We start from the raw sequence: 25,305 nt of genomic DNA on the forward strand, positions 1-25,305 counted from the left end.
CTGAAAATGAGCATGGAGAAGAACCAGGTGATGAAGGTTGGGCAGCAGAGAAAATAAATCAATGTCATGTTAGAGGGGAAGGAGATCAGACAAGGAAATAGTTTTGAGTATCTGGGTGGAACAGTGACCTGGGAAGGTAAGTCAGAGGCCTCCCAGAGGCCTCCCAGTGTGGAGGAGGATTTAGGTGGTGGGAATGCATGGAGGATTGGAGGAGGGTGGAGTGTGTAATGGCAGACAGACAGATTTTAAGGATATTGAAAGAAAAGGTTCTGATGTCCTGTGTAACGCTGGTGGTCTGCAGACTGTGGCTCTGACAGAAACAACAACAACAACAACAACAACAACAAAGGCTGCAGGTTTGCAAGAACAACTGGACCAGGAGGAGTGAAGAGGGTGGATATAAGGAGAACGGATGAACTGAGGAAGGAGATTGGTGTGCAGGTGAGCTTGATGGTGAGATTGGTGCCGGCTGAGATGGGCTGGACATTTGGTGTGGATGGGGGAAGAGAGAATGGCAAAGAGAGCGGATAGGTTGAGGAAACAATGTAGGAGGAAAAGAGGGAGACAATGGTTGAGATGGGAGGATTGTGTGAAGAGATACGAGTAAGGTGGAGGTGCTTGTTGGGTGGAGAGAGTTTGCTGAGGACAGATGGTAGTGGAGGAGTATTGTGGTCAAGGTAGGGCAGGAGTTTGGTACCATCGGACCTCACCTCTTATAAAGGAAAGAGGAAGCGAAGAATAAGAATGAAGTAACAGAACCAGCTTCTTGAAGTAACATGACCCAACTTATCGGTGACATTACCAACTTATCAAAGTAATATTTCCAACTTATCAAAGTAATATTTCCAACTTATCAAAGCAATATTTCCAACTTATCAAAGTAATATTTCCAACTTATCAAAGTAATATTTCCAACTTATCAAAGTAATATTTCCAACTTATCAAAGTAATATTTCCAACTTATCAAAGTAATATTTCCAACTTATCAAAGTAATATTTCCAACTTATCAAAGTAATATTTCCAACTTATCAAAGCAATATTTCCAACTTATCAAAGTAATATTTCCAACTTATCAAAGTAATATTACCAACTTATCAAAGTAATATTTCCAACTTATCAAAGCAATATTTCCAACTTATCAAAGCAATATTTCCAACTTATCAAAGTAATATTTCCAACTTATCAAAGTAATATTTCCAACTTATCAAAGTAATATTTCCAACTTATCAAAGAAATATTTCCAACTTATCAAAGTAATATTTCCAACTTATCAAAGCAATATTTCCAACTTATCAAAGTAATATTTCCAACTTATCAAAGTAATATTTCCAACTTATCAAAGTAATATTTCCAACTTATCAAAGTAATATTTCCAACTTATCAAAGTAATATTTCCAACTTATCAAAGTAATATTGCCAACTTATCAAAGTAATATTTCCAACTTATCAAAGTAATATTTCCAACTTATCAAAGTAATATTTCCAAATTATCAAAGTAATATTTCCTACTTATCAAAGTAATATTTCCAACTTATCAAAGTAATATTTCCAACATATCAAAGTAATATTTCCAACTTATCAAAGTAATATTTCCAACTAATCAAAGTAATATTTCCAACTTATCAAAGTAATATTTCCAACTTATCAAAGTAATATTTCCAACTTATCAAAGTAATATTTCCAACTTATCAAAGTAATATTTCCAACTTATCAAAGTAATATTTCCAACTTATCAAAGTAATATTTCCGACTTATCAAAGTAATATTTCCAACTTATCAAAGTAATATTGCCAACTTATCAAAGTAATATTTCCAACTTATCAAAGTAATATTTCCAACTTATCAAAGTAATATTTCCAACTTATCAAAGTAATATTTCCAACTTATCAAAGTAATATTTCCAACTTATCAAAGTAATATTTCCAACTTATCAAAGTAATATTTCCAACTTATCAAAGTAATATTTCCAACTTATCAAAGTAATATTTCCTACTTATCAAAGTAATATTTCCAACTTATCAAAGTAATATTTCCAACTTATCAAAGTATTATTTCCAACTTATCAAAGTAATATTTCCAACTTATCAAAGTAATATTTCCAACCTATCAAAGTAATATTTCCAACTTATCAAAGTAATATTTCCTACTTATCAAAGTAATATTTCCAACTTATCAAAGTAATATTTCCAACATATCAAAGTAATATTTCCAACTTATCAAAGTAATATTTCCAACCTATCAAAGTAATATTTCCAACTTATCAAAGTAATATTTCCTACTTATCAAAGTAATATTTCCAACTTATCAAAGTAATATTTCCAACTTATCAAAGTAATATTTCCAACTTATCAAAGTAATATTTCCAACCTATCAAAGTAATATTTCCAACCTATCAAAGTAATATTTCCAACTTATCAAAGTAATATTTCCTACTTATCAAAGTAATATTTCCAACTTATCAAAGTAATATTTCCAACATATCAAAGTAATATTTCCAACTTATCAAAGTAATATTTCCAACTTATCAAAGTAATATTTCCAACATATCAAAGTAATATTTCCAACTTATCAAAGTAATATTTCCTACTTATCAAAGTATTATTTCCAACTTATCAAAGTAATATTTCCAACTTATCAAAGTAATATTTCCAACCTATCAAAGTAATATTTCCAACTTATCAAAGTAATATTTCCTACTTATCAAAGTAATATTTCCAACTTATCAAAGTAATATTTCCAACATATCAAAGTAATATTTCCAACTTATCAAAGTAATATTTCCAACTAATCAAAGTAATATTTCCAACTTATCAAAGTAATATTTCCAACTTATCAAAGTAATATTTCCAACTTATCAAAGTAATATTTCCAACTTATCAAAGTAATATTTCCAACTTATCAAAGTAATATTTCCAACTTATCAAAGTAATATTTCCAACTTATCAAAGTAATATTGCCAACTTATCAAAGTAATATTTCCAACTTATCAAAGTAATATTTCCAACTTATCAAAGTAATATTTCCAACTTATCAAAGTAATATTTCCAACATATCAAAGTAATATTTCCAACTTATCAAAGTAATATTTCCAACTTATCAAAGTAATATTTCCAACTTATCAAAGTAATATTTCCACCTTATCAAAGTAATATTTCCAACTTATCAAAGTAATATTTCCAACTTATCAAAGTAATATTTCCAACTTATCAAAGTAATATTTCCAACTTATCAAAGTATTATTTCCAACTTATCAAAGTAATATTTCCAACTTATCAAAGTAATATTTCCAACTTATCAAAGTAATATTTCCAACTTATCAAAGTAATATTTCCAACTTATTGAAGTAACTAGCTGAGGTACCCGGCTTTGCCCGGGTTGAATAAGAATAAGACAAATATATGATGAAAAGAACATGTATATTTTAGAGCAATATCACAGTACATTTCCTACATGAAGTTTTTTCAATTTTCAATTTCTCAAAACCTCTGGGTATACAACATTTCTGGTTTTCTTACTTGGTGCCAAGACATAAAGATTGCTTGGTTTTCCAACCCTCTAGCAGCCCATGTACAGCTGGCCATGGGCAAACACTTGTTCTGTGAAGTTCAGGCCTACAACCTTCATTGATTGCCCCTGCGCCCTGTTGATAGACATAGCAAAACATAGCCTGATGGGGAACTGAATCCTCTTGAAGGAGAATGGAAGGTCAGGTGGAGTAAGTGGTATCCTTGGAATGAATACTTTCTCTCCTCTGTATTGTCCTGAGAGGATGGTTGCCTCTTGGACATGCGGCACCATTTGCTGGATTGTCAATCGTGTTCCATTACACAGCTTTGGTGGATCAAGATTCCTTAGAAGCATGATTGGTGCTCCCACCTTGAGAATCAACCTGTGTGTTGGGAGTCCTTGAGGCTGACGACTGTTGAGAAACTCAGTTGGGAGGTTTACTGCCTGATCTTCATGTAACTTTGTCAAGAGAATCATAATTTCTTTCATGACCGGGCAGCGAACGTCATTATGTGCGACATTACGTCACTCCTACGGACGTGAAAACATTTGTTTTCCTTAAAAATATATTTAAAATAAATAAAATAGTACATAAATTAACAATAAAAGAAGCTAAAAAACAATTTAAAATACAATAAAAAGCACATTAAAAATATATAAATATGTACGTACAGTATACTGTACGTACGCGCAACCGCTGATTCTCATTCAAAACAGAGGCGATGTACAGTATTCCTTTACTGTGTCTGTGTTAGCCATGGGTCCGAAGAAGGATAATGCTAGTGTTTCCAAGCGTAATGTGGTTACGATGGATGATAAGGTAAATCTGATTAAAAGGTATGGAAAAGGTGGAAAAGTGTCGTTGATAGCGCATAGACCTTATCGCGAATCGGAACCGCAATGCGTCATGGGATCGGAAAGGGGCAATAGCGCCGCCACAAACTACAGCATGGAATTGCAGCTGGCCCGGTTTTTTAAACCATTGATATTAAAATACAGAGTAGCCTATAACCACCGGAATTTTATGCTGATTCCGAATCTGTGTCCAAAACTTTTCTCCGATGTGTAGTTCTTGAGTTATAAGCGGACATCCAGACAGACACACAGACACTCCTCCTTTATTTATATAGATACTAGCTGAGGTACACGGCTTCGCCCGGGTTGAATAAGAATAATACAAATATATGATGAAAAGAACATGTATATTTTAGAGCAATATCACAGTACATTTCCTACATGACGTTTTGTCAATTTTCAATTTCTCAAAACCTCTTGGTATACAACATTTCTGGTTAACTTTGGGGCAGTGTGACTTTGGCAGTGTGACTGTCAACCGAGCGGGATTCTGGTCTCGAAACAACATCGTTCTGACGATCGCTTCAACATCACCCGTCCCACAATACCCAACCTGTCCCACAGTACCCGAGCCGTCCCACAGTACCCGACCCGTCCCACAGTACCCGACCCGTCCCACAGTACCCGACCCATCCCACAGTACCCGACCCGTCCCACAGTACCCGACCCGTCCCACAGTACCCGACCCGTCCCACAGTACCCGACCCGTCCCACAGTACCCGACCCGTCCCACAGTACCCGACCCGTCCCACAATACCCGACCCGTCCCACAACACCCGACCAGTCCCACAACACCCGACCAGTCCCACAACACCCGACCCGCCCCACAACACCCGACCCGCCCCACAACACCCGACCCGTCCCACAACACCCGACCCACAACACCCGACCCACAACACCCGACCCGTCCCACAACACCCGACCCGTCCCACAACACCCGACCCGTCCCACAACACCCGACCCGTCCCACGTACCCGACCCGTCCCACGTACCCGACCCGTCCCACAGTACCCGACCCGTCCCACAGTACCCGACCCGTCCCACAGTACCCGACCCGTCCCACAGTACCCGACCCGTCCCACAGTACCCGACCCGTCCCACAGTACCCGACCAGTCCCACAATACCCGACCAGTCCCACAACACCCGACACGTCCCACAACACCCGACCAGTCCCACAACACCCGACCAGTCCCACAACACCCGACCAGTCCCACAACACCCGACCCGTCCCACAACACCCGACCCGTCCCACAACACCCGACCCGTCCCACAGCACCCGACCCATCCCACAGCACCCGACCCGTCCCACAGCACCCGACCCGTCCCACAGCACCCGACCCGTCCCACAGCACCCGACCCGTCCCACAGCACCCGACCCGTCCCACAGTACCCGACCCGTCCCACAACACCAGACCCGTCCCACAACACCCGACCCGTCCCACAACACCCGACCCGTCCCACAACACCCGACCCGTCCCACAACACCCGACCCGTCCCACAACACCCGACCCGTCCCACAACACCCGACTCGTCCCACAACGATTGAAATGGCAGACTTTGCAGCACCGAGTCAGCTCTGACTGGAGCTAAAAAGCTTTGGACTCTCACAATCGGCAAAACCAGAGGAGCCCAGGGCCTGGAAGCAGGATGAGGGGAGGTCGGGGAGTGGAGGAGGAGTTCCGTGCTTGGAGCCTTCAAGTTCAACATAAAGTTTTTTTATGAAAAATAATGCAGATGTATAACAATCCACCAATGCAAGTTCAGAAATGAATGCAGATCCTTTACTTTGCGATACAAACGCAATTCCCGCCATTTCCACTCACGATCGAGGCCTCGAAAGTGACCGCCCTCTTCTTCCTCCTACAACTTCGTCTCACTTCTTTCACTCAAAATGCACGAAATTCTGCCGCATGAAATTATGTAGAGGCCTCGTCGGGGGGATATAAGGTAGATAAGGAAGGCGTTGTAACAGAAGAATCAAAATAAAAGTGGAAGAACATAAGGAAATGGGAGCTATTCTGGACCCACAGCCAAACCCGACAAACCATTGCAATACACCCCGAACGTTTATCGCCGCCTCAAACATGGAATTGCAGCTGGCGCGGTTTTTTTAAACAATTGATATTAAAATAAAACGTAGCCTAAAACCACCGGGATTTTATGCTGATTCCGAATCTGTGTCCAAAACTTTTCTCCGATGTGTAGTTCTTGAGTTTTAAGCGGACATCCAGACAGACACACACACATATACACACACAGACAGTCCTCCTTTATATATAGAGATTTCCAACTTATCGAAGTAATATTTCCAACTTATCAAAGTAATATTTCCAACTTATTGAAGTAATATTTCCAGCTTATCAAAGTAATATTTCCAACTTATCAAAGTAATATTTCCAACTTATCAAAGTAATATTTCCAACTTATCAAAGTAATATTTCCAACTTATCAAAGTAATATTTCCAACTTATCAAAGTAATATTTCCAACTTATCAAAGTAATATTTCCAACTTATCAAAGTAATATTTCCAACTTATCAAAGTAATATTTCCAACTTATCAATGTAATATTTCCAACTTATTGAAGTAATATTTCCAACTTATCAATGTAATATTTCCAACTTATTGAAGTAATATTACCAACTTATCGAAGTAATATTTCCAACTTATCAAAGTAATATTTCCAACTTATCAAAGTAATATTTCCAACTTATCAAAGTAATATTTCCAACTTATTGAAGTAATATTTCCAACTTATCGAAGTAATATCTCCAACTTATCAAAGTAATATTTCCAACTTATCGAAGTAATATCTCCAACTTATCAAAGTAATATTTCCAACTTATAAAAGTAATATTTCCAACTTAGCAAAGTAATATTTCCAACCTATCAAAGTAATATTTCCAATTTATCAAAGTAATATTTCTATCTTATCAAAGTAATATTTCCAACTTATCAAAGTAATATTTCCAACTTATCAAAGTAATATTTCCAACTTATCAAAGTAATATTTCCAACTTATCAAAGTAATATTTCCAACTTATCAAAGTAATATTTCCAACTTATCAAAGTAATATTTCTAACTTATCAAATTAATATTTCCAACTTATCAAAGTAATATTTCCAACTTATCAAAGTAATATTTCCTACTTATTGAAGTAATATTTCCAACTTATTGAAGTAACGTCACCAATTTATCGAAGTAAAATTGCCAACTTATTGAAGTAACATAGATCAACAACTTATCGAAGTAACATATCACCAACTTATTGAAGTAACATTTCACCAACTTGTCGAAGGAACACTTCAACAACTTATCGAAGTAATATCACCAAATTATCGAAGTAACATACCACCAACTTATGGACGTAACATATCACCAACTTATCGAAGTAACCCATCACCAACTTATCGAAGTAATATCACCAACTTATCGAAGTAATATCACCAAATTATCGAAGTAACCCATCATCAACTTATCGAAGTAATATCACTAAATTATCGAAGTAACATACCACCAACTTATGGACGTAACATCACGAACTTATCGAAGCAACATATCACCAACTTATTGAAGTAACACATCACGAACTTATCGAAGTAACACATCACCAACTTATCGAAGTAATATCACCAAATTATCGAAGTAACATACCACCAACTTATGGACGTAACATATCACCAACTTATCGAAGCAACCCATCACCAACTTATCGAAGTCATATCACCAACTTATCGAAGTAACATACCACCAACTTATGGACGTAACATCACCAACTTATTGAAGTAACAACACCAACTTTTCGAAGCAAGATGAAGTTCCCAATTCGGTTGAAAAAAAACCCCTCGTTAATGCTTTTTATTTGCCCGAAATAGGACTTTTCATTGTTTGACACAGAATATGTTAGATAATTTGTGTCTCATCATTTCTGTCTCGGAAAACCGTTATATTCGATTGAGAATTCATTTCGGAAAGAATGTACAAATCATTCGATCCATCAGCAGAGATTACCCAACTTCAGTGCTCGATCAGCAAATACAAGACTGAATAAGATAAATGTTCCTAAACACCAACAAGTTTAAGAGCCCGGATAGCTCAGTCGGTAGAGCATCAGACTTTTACTCAGTCGGTAGAGCATCAGACTTTTAATCTGAGGGTCCAGGGTTCAAGTCCCTCTTCGGGCGAACTTTTTACATATTTTTAATGGAGTCGATGTTGTGCTGCATGGGAAGTTTTCACCGAGTCTGGGAGGGAAAGACTTTAAAAATTTCCATGCTGCTTCCCAATTTGACGAAATACGTTAAAAAAAAGAAAGCACGAACAAAACAGCCATCGGCTGGCAACCATTGCGCAGGCTCGATGTGTCTACAATGGTGTCGTTTCATGTTGAGGATCACTCATTGCAAGGTATTCATTCTCATCACTATTAAATGTGTCGTTTTTATTACTTTTTTCTGAAAGACCAAAGACAAGTTGCGATGTTGTGCTTTGTGTGCTCACAATTATTAGGAAGGTGTGTCGAATTGCTTCTTCCAGGTAATATACTCACATTACAACTAAAAGTCAATCGTTTCTGAGGACAGATGGGAGTGGAGGAGTATTGTGGTGAAGGCAGGGCAGGAGTTTGGTACCATCGGAAAGGAGGTAAATATTTCTTCTTAAAAACGGAAGAGAAAGAGAACAATAAGAATGAAGTAACAGAACCAACTTATCGAAGTTGCATTACCAACTTATCAAAGTAATATTTCCAACTTATCAAAGTAACAAATCACCAACTTATCGAAGTAACATCACTAACTTATCGAAGTAACATATCACTAACTTATCGAAGTAACATATCACCAACTTATTGAAGTAACATATCTCATCACCAACTTATCGAAGTAACACATCACCAACTTATCGAAGTAACATATCACCAACTTATTGAAGTAACATATCACCAACTTATCGAAGTAACATATCACCAACTTATTGAAGTAACATATCACCAACTTATCGAAGAATCATATCACCAACTTATCGAAGTAACATATCACCAACTTATTGAAGTAACATATCACGAACTTATCGAAGTTACATATTGTTACGGATCTCGGTTTCGGCGCTCCCCTTACCGAGGGGGGTCCAATCCCCTCATCTTTTAAGCTGGCCGTCCGAGTCCTCGAAGATATCGCGCTCCTTTGCGGGGTTGAGGTTGACCAGGGTGACTGGTCAATGGAGTCCCAGATACCTTCGCCAACCTCTCCGCAAAGCAGGACGATATTTCTGCTCGAACCGCGGATGTGATGGTAATTGCCGAGCGGTTTAGCAACCCACGATCCGAGCCGTTAGCAAATAGACTAACCCGATTCTGAGCGGTTCTAATCGTGCCACCAATATTCAATGGGGAAAAGACAATGACGATCGGATGAGAGGAAGCAAAAGAATGAGAAGGGTGAAGGAAGAACAAACAGATTTATTAACTATCTCAAAGAGGAAATGAAAGAAGGGCATTTACAAGGAGAGGAAGAAGCAGTTACACAGGGCAGCCTCAAAACAGTCTTATATTACCAACGCCCAAACAGAACAAACAGACTGACACGAACAGGGAATGGCAGGAAGGAATGGCTGGAAGGGGAAGAAGGTCCAAGCTGATGGCAGGGTAGGAAGGTCCGGGCAGATGCACAGCGTCGAGGTCCGCTCCAGTCCACACTCCGGTCCACGCTCCGGGCTTGAGGCAAAACCCGGCGGCACCTGCACGTATGGTTTCACGCGGTCGGACAATGTGAATATATGGCGGGATTGTCGTCGACAACGGACCCACTCTCCTGCCTTACGATTCAGCATGTTCTCCTCTGTTACCTTGCACTTCAGACCTTCGCACTCATCTCTCGAAGCAGTCCCTCGCCGCCGCTTTTATAGGGGGTTGCTGTATCCAGCCGCCGGCTCCTAGGACACGCCTACCGGTCGGCTCACCTCGGCCCTGGTTGGCCGGCGAGGGCTCGCTGGCTCCACCTCTTGATGAGACATTGACAGGCCACGCCTCGTTCCTGGCGCTCGAACCAATCCACCCCCTTTTTCCTTCAGATTACCGTGTGCGTAATGGCGGATTGGGGCCAGCAATCAAACCAAGACAAGGGGCAGTGAACGCTGCCCTACCGCTACTGCACTTTGAAGAGCGGGAGATGATTGGGGAAATTGAAGGGGCCTATCTTATTTGATTAATGCAACGTAGATTCAACTATTGGGAACAGATCCTTAACTAAAACACATACGAATGAAATAACTAAAGAAGAATCTATGGTTTGCTACGTGTTGCACATGGCCTAGCTAGGGTGCGACCTTTACAAACGGGGATATTTACAAGAATTATTATTTTACAAAGTGAAGGTTCTAAAAACCACAACAATATCACCAACTTATTGAAGTAACATATCACCAACGTATCGAAGTAACATATCACCAACTAATCGAAGTAACATATCACCAACTTATCGAAGTATCATTCACCAACTTATTGAAGTAACATATCACCAACTTATCGAAGAAACATATCACCAACTTATCGAAGAAACATATCACCAACTTATCGAAGTATCATATCACCAACTTAATGAAGTAACATATCACCAATTTATCGAAGTAACATATCACCAACTTATCGAAGTATCATATCACCAACTTATTGAAGTAACATATCACCAACTTATCGAAGTATCATATCACCAACTTATCGAAGTAACATATCACCAACTTATTGAAGTAACATATCACCAACGTATCGAAGTAACATATCACCAACTTATCGAAGTAACATATCACCAACTTATCGAAGTATCATTCACCAACTTATTGAAGTAACATATCACCAACTTATCGAAGAAACATATCACCAACTTATCGAAGTATCATATCACCAACTTATTGAAGTAACATATCACCAACTTATCGAAGAAACATATCACCAACTTATCGAAGTATCATATCACCAACTTATTGAAGTAACATATCACCAATTTATTGAAGTAACATATCACCAACTTATCGAAGTATCATATCACCAACTTATTGAAGTAACATATCACCAACTTATCGAAGTATCATATCACCAACTTTTTGAAGTAACATCTGCAACTTATCGAAATAACATATCACCAACTTATTGAAGTAACATATCACCAACTTATCGAAGTAACATATCACCAACTTATCGAAGTAACATATCACCAACTTATCGAAGAAACATATCACCAACTTATCGAAGAATCATATCACCAACTTATTGAAGTAACATATCACCAATTTATTGAAGTAACATATCACCAACTTATCGAAGTATCATATCACCAACTTATTGAAGTAACATATCACCAACTTATCGAAGTATCATATCACCAACTTTTTGAAGTAACATCTGCAACTTATCGAAATAACATATCACCAACTTATTGAAGTAACATATCACCAACTTATCGAAGTATCATATCACCAACTTTTTGAAGTAACATCTGCAACTTATCGAAGTAACAACACCAACTTGTCGAAGCAAGATGAAGTTCCCAATTAGTTTTAAAAAAAACCCTCGTTAATGCTTTCCATTTGCCCTTAATAGAACTTTTCATTGTTCGACACAGAATATGTCACATAATTTGTGTCTCATCATTTCTGTCTCGGAAAACCGTTATATTCGATTGAGAATTCATTTCGGAAAGAATGTACAAATCATTCGATCCATCAGCAGAGATCACCCAACTTCAGTGCTCGATCAGCAAATACAAGACTGAATAAGATAAATGTTCCTAAACACCAACAAGTTTAAGAGCCCGGATAGCTCAGTCGGTAGAGCATCAGACTTTTAGTCGGTAGAGCATCAGACTTTTAATCTGAGGGTTAGGGTTAGGGTCCCTGCTCGGGCGAACTTTTTACATATTTTTAATGGAGTCGATGTTGTGCTGCATGGGAAGTTTTCACCGAGTCTGGGAGGGAAAGACTTTAAAAATTTCCATGCTGCTTCCCAATTTGACGAAATACGTTAAAAAAAAGAAAGCACGAACAAAACAGCCATCGGCTGGCAACCATTGCGCAGGCTCGATGTGTCTACAATGGTGTCGTCTCATGTTGAGGATTCCTCATTGCAAGGTATTCATTCTCATCTCCATTAAATGCGTCGTTTTTATTACTTTTTTCTTAAAGACCAAAGACAAGTTGCGATGTTGTGCTTTGTGTGTTCACAATTATTAGGAAGTTGTGTCGAATTTCTTTTTCCAGGTAATATTCTCACATAACAACGAAAAGTTAATCGTTTCTGAGGATAGATGGGAGTGGAGGAGTATTGTGGTGAAGGCAGGGCAGGAGTTTGGTACCATCGGACAGGAAGTAAATATTTCTTCTTAAAAAGGGAAGAGAAAGAGAACAATAAGAATGAAGTAACAAAACCAACTGATTAAAGTAACATATCACCAACTTATTGAAGTAACATATCACCAACTTATTGAAGTAACATATCACCAACTTATTGAAGTAACATATCACCAACTTATTAAAGTAACATATCACCAACTTATTGAAGTGACATATCACCAACTTATTAAAGTAACATATCACCAACTTATTGAAGTAACATATCACCAACTTATTGAAGAAACATATCACCAACTTATCGAAGTAACATCACTAAATTATCGAAGTAACATATCACCAACTTATCGAAGTAACATATCACCAACTTATCGAAGTAACATATCACCAACTTATCGAAGTAACATATCACCAACTGATCGAGGTAACATATCACCAACTGATCGAGGTAACATATCACCAACTTATCGAAGTAACATATCACCAACTGATCGAAGTAACATATTGTTACAGACGCGGTTGTGGATGTTGGTTTACCGAGCGGTTTGGTATGACCGCGTCTGCACAGTTTACCCGATTATACTCGAACGTTGGCCGAGTCGCGCTACGCTAGATCAATTGAGGAAAGGACACAACGGCTGGGTTAAAATGACACGACACCAGGGGTACAGTTCTCAAGACCTCCGGAGGAGGTTATAATATTTCGGAACGTTAGATTACAAGGACGAGAGAGACAGCATAGGAAGGTAGGCACTTAAATACGGTCTTATAGTAGCCCCGACAGACGACAGATAAACGGGACAAGACTGACTCACACCGGGATTGATGGCAAGGAAGGGCAGGTAGTCGAGGCTCAAGGTGCACCTTGGCTCAGGGGCAGAATCGACCCGGTCCGGTCCAGAGATGCGGGAGGTCTCTCAGCGCTCGGAGGTGGCGACTGGTTCTCTTTACTTCAAGCTCGGGGCGCATCTGACGTCACGTCCGGTTAGTCGCTGCGTATATCCAGCGGGGAGTGACACGCCCTCGGCTCGTTAGCTCCGCCCCAGATGGAATCGGCCCGTTGCTTCTTATTGGGTGCGGGGGGTTACCGGGCTCCGCCCTTGATGAGGGGCCGACAGTCAGCCCCTTCGTGGTAACCCCGTCGGCGCACATGTGCAATGGCGGCTAACCAAGCCGGTGTGAGGATGCACACTCCCCGCGCGCTGTTGTTGTAGTTGTTGTTGTTGTTGTTGTTTCATGAGGAAGATGGGAGGAGGTATGGGGAGGTCCTAAACTCACTACTGGTGCCATACAATCACATTCTGGTGCAACGAAGAGTCAGAATTAATGGAAACGAATCCTTAACTGACATAGACTAAGAATAACTAGCAAGAGGTCCTATAGTTGTCTACGTGAGATGCGGTGAACCTGGGCACGACAGTTAATGGGGGAAAAAGGGGAAGGTCGGTTCTACAGAGTGTTGTTTACAGACTATGGGACTAGGGAATGGGGGATTGGGGATAGTTGGGGAGTATTGGGGAAATAGGGGAATATTTACAAGCGGATATGGAGGCCAAATCCCATATCCGCAACAATATCACCAACTTATCGAAGTAACATATCACCAACTGATCGAAGTAACATATCACTAAATTATCGAAGTAACATATCACCAACTGATCGAAGTAACATATCACTAAATTATCGAAGTAACATATCACCAACTTATCGAAGTAACATATCACTAAATTATCGAAGTAACATATCACCAACTTATCGAAGTAACATATCACCAACTGATCGAGGTAACATATCACCAACTGATCGAGGTAACATATCACCAACTTATTGAAGCAACATATCACCAACTTATCGAAGTAACATCACCAACTTATCGAAGTAACATATCACCAACTTATCGAAATAACATATCACCAACTTATCGAAGTAACATATCACCAACTTATCGAAGTAACATATCACCAACTTATCGAAGTAACATATCACCAACTTATCGAAGTAACATATCACCAACTGATCGAAGTAACATATCACCAACTGATCGAGGTAACATGTCACCAACTTATCGAAGTAACATATCACCAACTGATCGAAGTAACATATCACCAACTGATCGAAGTAACATATCACCAACTTATCGAAGTAACATATCACCAACTTATCGAAGTAACATATCACCAACTTATCGAAGTAACATATCACCAACTGATCGAAGTAACATATCACCAACTGATCGAGGTAACATATCACCAACTTATCGAAGTAACATATCACCAACTGATCAAAGTAACATATCACCAACTGATCGAGGTAACATATCACCAACTTATCGAAGTCATATCACCAACTTATCGAAGTAACATACCACCAACTTATGGACGTAACATCACCAACTTATTGAAGTAACAACACCAACTTATCGAAGCAAGATGAAGTTCCCAATTCGGTTGAAAAAACACCCCTCGTTAATGCTTTTTATTTGCCCTAAATAGGACTTTTCATTGTTTGACACAGAATATGTTAGATAATTTGTGTCTCATCATTTCTGTCTCGGAAAACCGTTATATTCGATTGAGAATTCATTTCGGAAAGAATGTACAAATCATTCGATCCATCAGCAGAGATTACCCAACTTCAGTGCTCGATCAGCAAATACAAGACTGAATAAGATAAATGTTCCTAAACACCAACAAGTTTAAGAGCCTGGATAGCTCAGTCGGTAGAGCATCAGACTTTTAATCTGAGGGTCCAGGGTTCAAGTCCCTGTTCGGGCGAACTTTTTACATATTTTTAATGGAGTCGATGTTGTGCTGCATGGGAAGTTTTCACCGAGTCTGGGAGGGAAAGACTTTAAAAATTTCCATGCTGCTTCCCAATTTGACGAAATACGTTAAAAAATAAGAAAGCACGAACAAAACAGCCATCGGCTGGCAACCATTGCGCAGGCTCGATGTGTCTACAATGGTGTCGTTTCATGTTGAGGATTCCTCATTGCAAGGTATTCATTCTCATCACTATTAAATGTGTCGTTTTTATTACTTTTTTCTGAAAGACCAAAGACAAGTTGCGATGTTGTGCTTTGTGTGCTCACAATTATTAGGAAGGTGTGTCGAATTGCTTCTTCCAGGTAATATACTCACATTACAACTAAAAGTCAAGCGTTTCTGAGGACAGATGGGAGTGGAGGAGTATTGTGGTGAAGGCAGGGCAGGAGTTTGGTACCATCGGAAAGGAGGTAAATATTTCTTCTTAAAAACGGAAGAGAAAGAGAACAATAAGAATGAAGTAACAGAACCAACTTATCGAAGTTGCATTACCAACTTATCAAAGTAATATTTCCAACTTATCAAAGTAACAAATCACCAACTTATCGAAGTAACATCACTAACTTATCGAAGTAACATATCACTAACTTATCGAAGTAACATATCACCAACTTATTGAAGTAACATATCTCATCACCAACTTATCGAAGTAACACATCACCAACTTATCGAAGTAACATATCACCAACTTATTGAAGTAACATATCACCAACTTATCGAAGTAACATATCACCAACTTATTGAAGTAACATATCACCAACTTATCGAAGAATCATATCACCAACTTATCGAAGTAACATATCACCAACTTATTGAAGTAACATATCACGAACTTATCGAAGTTACATATTGTTATGGATCTCGGTTTCGGCGCTCCCCTTACCGAGGGGGGTCCAATCCCCTCATCTTTTAAGCTGGCCGTCCGAGTCCTCGAAGATATCGCGCTCCTTTGCCGGGTTGAGGTTGACCAGGGTGACTGGTCAATGGAGTCCCAGATACCTTCGCCAACCTCTCCGCAAAGCAGGACGATATTTCTGCTCGAACCGCGGATGTGATGGTAATTGCCGAGCGGTTTAGCAACCCACGATCCGAGCCGTTAGCAAATAGACTAACCCGATTCTGAGCGGTTCTAATCGTGCCACCAATATTCAATGGGGAAAAGACAATGACGATCGGATGAGAGGAAGCAAAACAATGAGAAGGGTGAAGGAAGAACAAACAGATTTATTAACTATCGAAAAGAGGAAATGAAAGAAGGGCATTTACAAGGAGAGGAAGAAGCAGTTACACAGGGCAGCCTCAAAACAGTCTTATATTACCAACGCCCAAACAGAACAAACAGACTGACACGAACAGGGAATGGCAGGAAGGAATGGCTGGAAGGGGAAGAAGGTCCAAGCTGATGGCAGGGTAGGAAGGTCCGGGCAGATGCACAGCGTCGAGGTCCGCTCCAGTCCACACTCCGGTCCACGCTCCGGGCTTGAGGCAAAACCCGGCGGCACCTGCACGTATGGTTTCACGCGGTCGGACAATGTGAATATATGGCGGGATTGTCGTCGACAACGGACCCACTCTCCTGCCTTACGATTCAGCATGTTCTCCTCTGTTACCTTGCACTTCGGACCTTCGCACTCATCTCTCGAAGCAGTCCCTCGCCGCCGCTTTTATAGGGGGTTGCTGTATCCAGCCGCCGGCTCCTAGGACACGCCTACCGGTCGGCTCACCTCGGCCCTGGTTGGCCGGCGAGGGCTCGCTGGCTCCACCTCTTGATGAGACATTGACAGGCCACGCCTCGTTCCTGGCACTCGAACCAATCCACCCCCTTTTTCCTTCAGATTACCGTGTGCGTAATGGCAGATTGGGGCCAGCAATCAAACCAAGACAAGGGGCAGTGAACGCTGCCCTACCGCTACTGCACTTTGAAGAGCGGGAGATGATTGGGGAAATTGAAGGGGCCTATCTTATTTGATTAATGCAACGTAGATTCAACTATTGGGAACAGATCCTTAACTAAAACACATGCGAATGAAATAACTAAAGAAGAATCTATGGTTTGCTACGTGTTGCACATGGCCTAGCTAGGGTGCGACCTTTACAAACGGGGATATTTACAAGAATTATTATTTTACAAAGTGAAGGTTCTAAAAACCACAACAATATCACCAACTTATTGAAGTAACATATCACCAACGTATCGAAGTAACATATCACCAACTAATCGAAGTAACATATCACCAACTTATCGAAGTATCATTCACCAACTTATTGAAGTAACATATCACCAACTTATCGAAGAAACATATCACCACATTATCGAAGAAACATATCACCAACTTATCGAAGTATCATATCACCAACTTAATGAAGTAACATATCACCAATTTATCGAAGTAACATATCACCAACTTATCGAAGTATCATATCACCAACTTATTGAAGTAACATATCACCAACTTATCGAAGTATCATATCACCAACTTATCGAAGTAACATATCACCAACTTATTGAAGTAACATATCACCAACGTATCGAAGTAACATATCACCAACTTATTGAAGTAACATATCACCAACTTATCGAAGAAACATATCACCAACTTATCGAAGTATCATATCACCAACTTATTGAAGTAACATATCACCAACTTATCGAAGAAACATATCACCAACTTATCGAAGTATCATATCACCAACTTATTGAAGTAACATATCACCAATTTATTGAAGTAACATATCACCAACTTATCGAAGTATCATATCACCAACTTATTGAAGTAACATATCACCAACTTATCGAAGTATCATATCACCAACTTTTTGAAGTAACATCTGCAACTTATCGAAATAACATATCACCAACTTATTGAAGTAACATATCACCAACTTATCGAAGTAACATATCACCAACTTATCGAAGTAACATATCACCAACTTATCGAAGAAACATATCACCAACTTATCGAAGAATCATATCACCAACTTATTGAAGTAACATATCACCAATTTATTGAAGTAACATATCACCAACTTATCGAAGTATCATATCACCAACTTATTGAAGTAACATATCACCAACTTATCGAAGTATCATATCACCAACTTTTTGAAGTAACATCTGCAACTTATCGAAATAACATATCACCAACTTATTGAAGTAACATATCACCAACTTATCGAAGTATCATATCACCAACTTTTTGAAGTAACATCTGCAACTTATCGAAGTAACAACACCAACTTGTCGAAGCAAGATGAAGTTCTCAATTAGTTTTTAAAAAACCCCTCGTTAATGCTTTCCATTTGCCCTTAATAGAACTTTTCATTGTTCGACACAGAATATGTCACATAATTTGTGTCTCATCATTTCTGTCTCGGAAAACCGTTATATTCGATTGAGAATTCATTTCGGAAAGAATGTACAAATCATTCGATCCATCAGCAGAGATCACCCAACTTCAGTGCTCGATCAGCAAATACAAGACTGAATAAGATAAATGTTCCTAAACACCAACAAGTTTAAGAGCCTGGATAGCTCAGTCGGTAGAGCATCAGACTTTTAATCTGAGGGTCCAGGGTTCAAGTCCCTGTTCGGGCGAACTTTTTACATATTTTTAATGGAGTCGATGTTGTGCTGCATGGGAAGTTTTCACCGAGTCTGGGAGGGAAAGACTTTAAAAATTTCCATGCTGCTTCCCAATTTGACGAAATACGTTAAAAAAAAGAAAGCACGAACAAAACAGCCATCGGCTGGCAACCATTGCGCAGGCTCGATGTGTCTACAATGGTGTCGTCTCATGTTGAGGATTCCTCATTGCAAGGTATTCATTCTCATCTCCATTAAATGCGTCGTTTTTATTACTTTTTTCTTAAAGACCAAAGACAAGTTGCGATGTTGTGCTTTGTGTGTTCACAATTATTAGGAAGTTGTGTCGAATTTCTTTTTCCAGGTAATATTCTCACATTACAACGAAAAGTTAATCGTTTCTGAGGATAGATGGGAGTGAAGGAGTATTGTGGTGAAGGCAGGGCAGGAGTTTGGTACCATCGGACAGGAAGTAAATATTTCTTCTTAAAAAGGGAAGAGAAAGAGAACAATAAGAATGAAGTAACAAAACCAACTGATTAAAGTAACATATCACCAACTTATTGAAGTAACATATCACCAACTTATTGAAGTAACATATCACCAACTTATTGAAGTAACATATCACCAACTTATTAAAGTAACATATCACCAACTTATTGAAGTGACATATCACCAACTTATTAAAGTAACATATCACCAACTTATTGAAGTAACATATCACCAACTTATTGAAGAAACATATCACCAACTTATCGAAGTAACATCACTAAATTATCGAAGTAACATATCACCAACTTATCGAAGTAACATATCACCAACTTATCGAAGTAACATATCACCAACTTATCGAAGTAACATATCACCAACTGATCGAGGTAACATATCACCAACTGATCGAGGTAACATATCACCAACTTATCGAAGTAACATATCACCAACTGATCGAAGTAACATATTGTTACAGACGCGGTTGTGGATGTTGGTTTACCGAGCGGTTTGGTATGACCGCGTCTGCACAGTTTACCCGATTATACTCGAACGTTGGCCGAGTCGCGCTACGCTAGATCAATTGAGGAAAGGACACAACGGCTGGGTTAAAATGACACGACACGAGGGGTACAGTTCTCAAGACCTCCGGAGGAGGTTATAATATTTCGGAACGTTAGATTACAAGGACGAGAGAGACAGCATAGGAAGGTAGGCACTTAAATACGGTCTTATAGTAGCCCCGACAGACGACAGATAAACGGGACAAGACTGACTCACACCGGGATTGATGGCAAGGAAGGGCAGGTAGTCGAGGCTCAAGGTGCACCTTGGCTCAGGGGCAGAATCGACCCGGTCCGGTCCAGAGATGCGGGAGGTCTCTCAGCGCTCGGAGGTGGCGACTGGTTCTCTTTACTTCAAGCTCGGGGCGCATCTGACGTCACGTCCGGTAAGTCGCTGCGTATATCCAGCGGGGAGTGACACGCCCTCGGCTCGTTAGCTCCGCCCCAGATGGAATCGGCCCGTTGCTTCTTATTGGGTGCGGGGGGTTACCGGGCTCCGCCCTTGACGAGGGGCCGACAGTCAGCCCCTTCGTGGTAACCCCGTCGGCGCACATGGGCAATGGCGGCTAACCAAGCCGGTGTGAGGATGCACACTCCCCGCGCTGTTGTTGTAGTTGTTGTTGTTGTTGTTGTTGTTTCATGAGGAAGATGGGAGGAGGTATGGGGAGGTCCTAAACCCACTACTGGTGCCATACAATCACATTCTGGTGCAACGAAGAGTCAGAATTAATGGAAACGAGTCCTTAACTGACATAGACTAAGAATAACTAGCAAGAGGTCCTATAGTTGTCTACGTGAGATGCGGTGAACCTGGGCACGACAGTTAATGGGGGAAAAAGGGGAAGGTCGGTTCTACAGAGTGTTGTTTACAGACTATGGGACTAGGGAATGGGGGATTGGGGATAGTTGGGGAGTATTGGGGAAATAGGGGAATATTTACAAGCGGATATGGAGGCCAAATCCCATATCCGCAACAATATCACCAACTTATCGAAGTAACATATCACCAACTGATCGAAGTAACATATCACTAAATTATCGAAGTAACATATCACCAACTGATCGAAGTAACATATCACTAAATTATCGAAGTAACATATCACCAACTTATCGAAGTAACATATCACTAAATTATCGAAGTAACATATCACCAACTTATCGAAGTAACATATCACCAACTGATCGAGGTAACATATCACCAACTGATCGAGGTAACATATCACCAACTTATTGAAGCAACATATCACCAACTTATCGAAGTAACATCACCAACTTATCGAAGTAACATATTACCAACTTATCGTAATAACATATCACCAACTTATCGAAGTAACATATCACCAACTTATCGAAGTAACATATCACCAACTTATCGAAGTAACATATCACCAACTTATCGAAGTAACATATCACCAACTGATCGAAGTAACATATCACCAACTGATCGAGGTAACATATCACCAACTTATCGAAGTAACATATCACCAACTGATCGAAGTAACATATCACCAACTGATCGAAGTAACATATCACCAACTTATCGAAGTAACATATCACCAACTTATCGAAGTAACATATCACCAACTTATCGAAGTAACATATCACCAACTGATCGAAGTAACATATCACCAACTGATCGAGGTAACATATCACCAACTTATCGAAGTAACATATCACCAACTGATCAAAGTAACATATCACCAACTGATCGAGGTAACATATCACCAACTTATCGAAGTAACATACCACCAACTTATGGACGTAACATCACCAACTTATTGAAGTAACAACACCAACTTATCGAAGCAAGATGAAGTTCCCAATTCGGTTGAAAAAACACCCCTCGTTAATGCTTTTTATTTGCCCTAAATAGGACTTTTCATTGTTTGACACAGAATATGTTAGATAATTTGTGTCTCATCATTTCTGTCTCGGAAAACCGTTATATTCGATTGAGAATTCATTTCGGAAAGAATGTACAAATCATTCGATCCATCAGCAGAGATTACCCAACTTCAGTGCTCGATCAGCAAATACAAGACTGAATAAGATAAATGTTCCTAAACACCAACAAGTTTAAGAGCCTGGATAGCTCAGTCGGTAGAGCATCAGACTTTTAATCTGAGGGTCCAGGGTTCAAGTCCCTGTTCGGGCGAACTTTTTACATATTTTTAATGGAGTCGATGTTGTGCTGCATGGGAAGTTTTCACCGAGTCTGGGAGGGAAAGACTTTAAAAATTTCCATGCTGCTTCCCAATTTGACGAAATACGTTAAAAAATAAGAAAGCACGAACAAAACAGCCATCGGCTGGCAACCATTGCGCAGGCTCGATGTGTCTACAATGGTGTCGTTTCATGTTGAGGATTCCTCATTGCAAGGTATTCATTCTCATCACTATTAAATGTGTCGTTTTTATTACTTTTTTCTGAAAGACCAAAGACAAGTTGCGATGTTGTGCTTTGTGTGCTCACAATTATTAGGAAGGTGTGTCGAATTGCTTCTTCCAGGTAATATACTCACATTACAACTAAAAGTCAATCGTTTCTGAGGACAGATGGGAGTGGAGGAGTATTGTGGTGAAGGCAGGGCAGGAGTTTGGTACCATCGGAAAGGAGGTAAATATTTCTTCTTAAAAACGGAAGAGAAAGAGAACAATAAGAATGAAGTAACAGAACCAACTTATCGAAGTTGCATTACCAACTTATCAAAGTAATATTTCCAACTTATCAAAGTAACAAATCACCAACTTATCGAAGTAACATCACTAACTTATCGAAGTAACATATCACTAACTTATCGAAGTAACATATCACCAACTTATTGAAGTAACATATCTCATCACCAACTTATCGAAGTAACACATCACCAACTTATCGAAGTAACATATCACCAACTTATTGAAGTAACATATCACCAACTTATCGAAGTAACATATCACCAACTTATTGAAGTAACATATCACCAACTTATCGAAGAATCATATCACCAACTTATCGAAGTAACATATCACCAACTTATTGAAGTAACATATCACGAACTTATCGAAGTTACATATTGTTACGGATCTCGGTTTCGGCGCTCCCCTTACCGAGGGGGGTCCAATCCCCTCATCTTTTAAGCTGGCCGTCCGAGTCCTCGAAGATATCGCGCTCCTTTGCGGGGTTGAGGTTGACCAGGGTGACTGGTCAATGGAGTCCCAGATACCTTCGCCAACCTCTCCGCAAAGCAGGACGATATTTCTGCTCGAACCGCGGATGTGATGGTAATTGCCGAGCGGTTTAGCAACCCACGATCCGAGCCGTTAGCAAATAGACTAACCCGATTCTGAGCGGTTCTAATCGTGCCACCAATATTCAATGGGGAAAAGACAATGACGATCGGATGAGAGGAAGCAAAAGAATGAGAAGGGTGAAGGAAGAACAAACAGATTTATTAACTATCTAAAAGAGGAAATGAAAGAAGGGCATTTACAAGGAGAGTAAGAAGCAGTTACACAGGGCAGCCTCAAAACAGTCTTATATTACCAACGCCCAAACAGAACAAACAGACTGACACGAACAGGGAATGGCAGGAAGGAATGGCTGGAAGGGGAAGAAGGTCCAAGCTGATGGCAGGGTAGGAAGGTCCGGGCAGATGCACAGCGTCGAGGTCCGCTCCAGTCCACACTCCGGTCCACGCTCCGGGCTTGAGGCAAAACCCGGCGGCACCTGCACGTATGGTTTCACGCGGTCGGACAATGTGAATATATGGCGGGATTGTCGTCGACAACGGACCCACTCTCCTGCCTTACGATTCAGCATGTTCTCCTCTGTTACCTTGCACTTCGGACCTTCGCACTCATCTCTCGAAGCAGTCCCTCGCCGCCGCTTTTATAGGGGGTTGCTGTATCCAGCCGCCGGCTCCTAGGACACGCCTACCGGTCGGCTCACCTCGGCCCTGGTTGGCCAGCGAGGGCTCGCTGGCTCCACCTCTTGATGAGACATTGACAGGCCACGCCTCGTTCCTGGCGCTCGAACCAATCCACCCCCTTTTTCCTTCAGATTACCATGTGCGTAATGGCGGATTGGGGCCAGCAATCAAACCAAGACAAGGGGCAGTGAACGCTGCCCTACCGCTACTGCACTTTGAAGAGCGGGAGATGATTGGGGAAATTGAAGGGGCCTATCTTATTTGATTAATGCAACGTAGATTCAACTATTGGGAACAGATCCTTAACTAAAACACATACGAATGAAATAACTAAAGAAGAATCTATGGTTTGCTACGTGTTGCACATGGCCTAGCTAGGGTGCGACCTTTACAAACGGGGATATTTACAAGAATTATTATTTTACAAAGTGAAGGTTCTAAAAACCACAACAATATCACCAACTTATTGAAGTAACATATCACCAACGTATCGAAGTAACATATCACCAACTAATCGAAGTAACATATCACCAACTTATCGAAGTATCATTCACCAACTTATTGAAGTAACATATCACCAACTTATCGAAGAAACATATCACCAACTTATCGAAGAAACATATCACCAACTTATCGAAGTATCATATCACCAACTTAATGAAGTAACATATCACCAATTTATCGAAGTAACATATCACCAACTTATCGAAGTATCATATCACCAACTTATTGAAGTAACATATCACCAACTTATCGAAGTATCATATCACCAACTTATCGAAGTAACATATCACCAACTTATTGAAGTAACATATCACCAACGTATCGAAGTAACATATCACCAACTTATCGAAGTAACATATCACCAACTTATCGAAGTATCATTCACCAACTTATTGAAGTAACATATCACCAACTTATCGAAGAAACATATCACCAACTTATCGAAGTATCATATCACCAACTTATTGAAGTAACATTTCACCAACTTATCGAAGAAACATATCACCAACTTATCGAAGTATCATATCACCAACTTATTGAAGTAACATATCACCAATTTATTGAAGTAACATATCACCAACTTATCGAAGTATCATATCACCAACTTATTGAAGTAACATATCACCAACTTATCGAAGTATCATATCACCAACTTTTTGAAGTAACATCTGCAACTTATCGAAATAACATATCACCAACTTATTGAAGTAACATATCTCCAACTTAT

The 25,305-nt window shown here is 39.9% G+C and overlaps 4 non-coding genes across 4 annotated transcripts; all 4 read left to right on the forward strand.

Annotated features, from left to right (window-relative positions):
• Window positions 1-8,448: 8,448 nt before the first annotated feature.
• Window positions 8,449-8,548, forward strand: TRNAK-UUU (transfer RNA lysine (anticodon UUU)). The gene is made up of 2 exons: window positions 8,449-8,485; window positions 8,513-8,548. It is a non-coding gene; the product is annotated as a tRNA-Lys (tRNA).
• Window positions 8,549-15,405: 6,857 nt separating this feature from the next.
• On the forward strand, window positions 15,406-15,478 carry TRNAK-CUU (transfer RNA lysine (anticodon CUU)). The gene has a single exon. It is a non-coding gene; the product is annotated as a tRNA-Lys (tRNA).
• A 3,573-nt stretch (window positions 15,479-19,051) lies between these two features.
• Window positions 19,052-19,124, forward strand: TRNAK-UUU (transfer RNA lysine (anticodon UUU)). The gene has a single exon. It is a non-coding gene; the product is annotated as a tRNA-Lys (tRNA).
• A 3,122-nt stretch (window positions 19,125-22,246) lies between these two features.
• Window positions 22,247-22,319, forward strand: TRNAK-UUU (transfer RNA lysine (anticodon UUU)). The gene has a single exon. It is a non-coding gene; the product is annotated as a tRNA-Lys (tRNA).
• The last annotated feature ends 2,986 nt before the right edge of the window (window positions 22,320-25,305 follow it).

The sequence above is a fragment of the Myxine glutinosa genome, chromosome 10, assembly GCF_964187855.1.
Source record: "Myxine glutinosa chromosome 10, kmMyxGlut1.1, whole genome shotgun sequence".
Lineage (NCBI taxonomy): Eukaryota > Metazoa > Chordata > Myxini > Myxiniformes > Myxinidae > Myxine > Myxine glutinosa.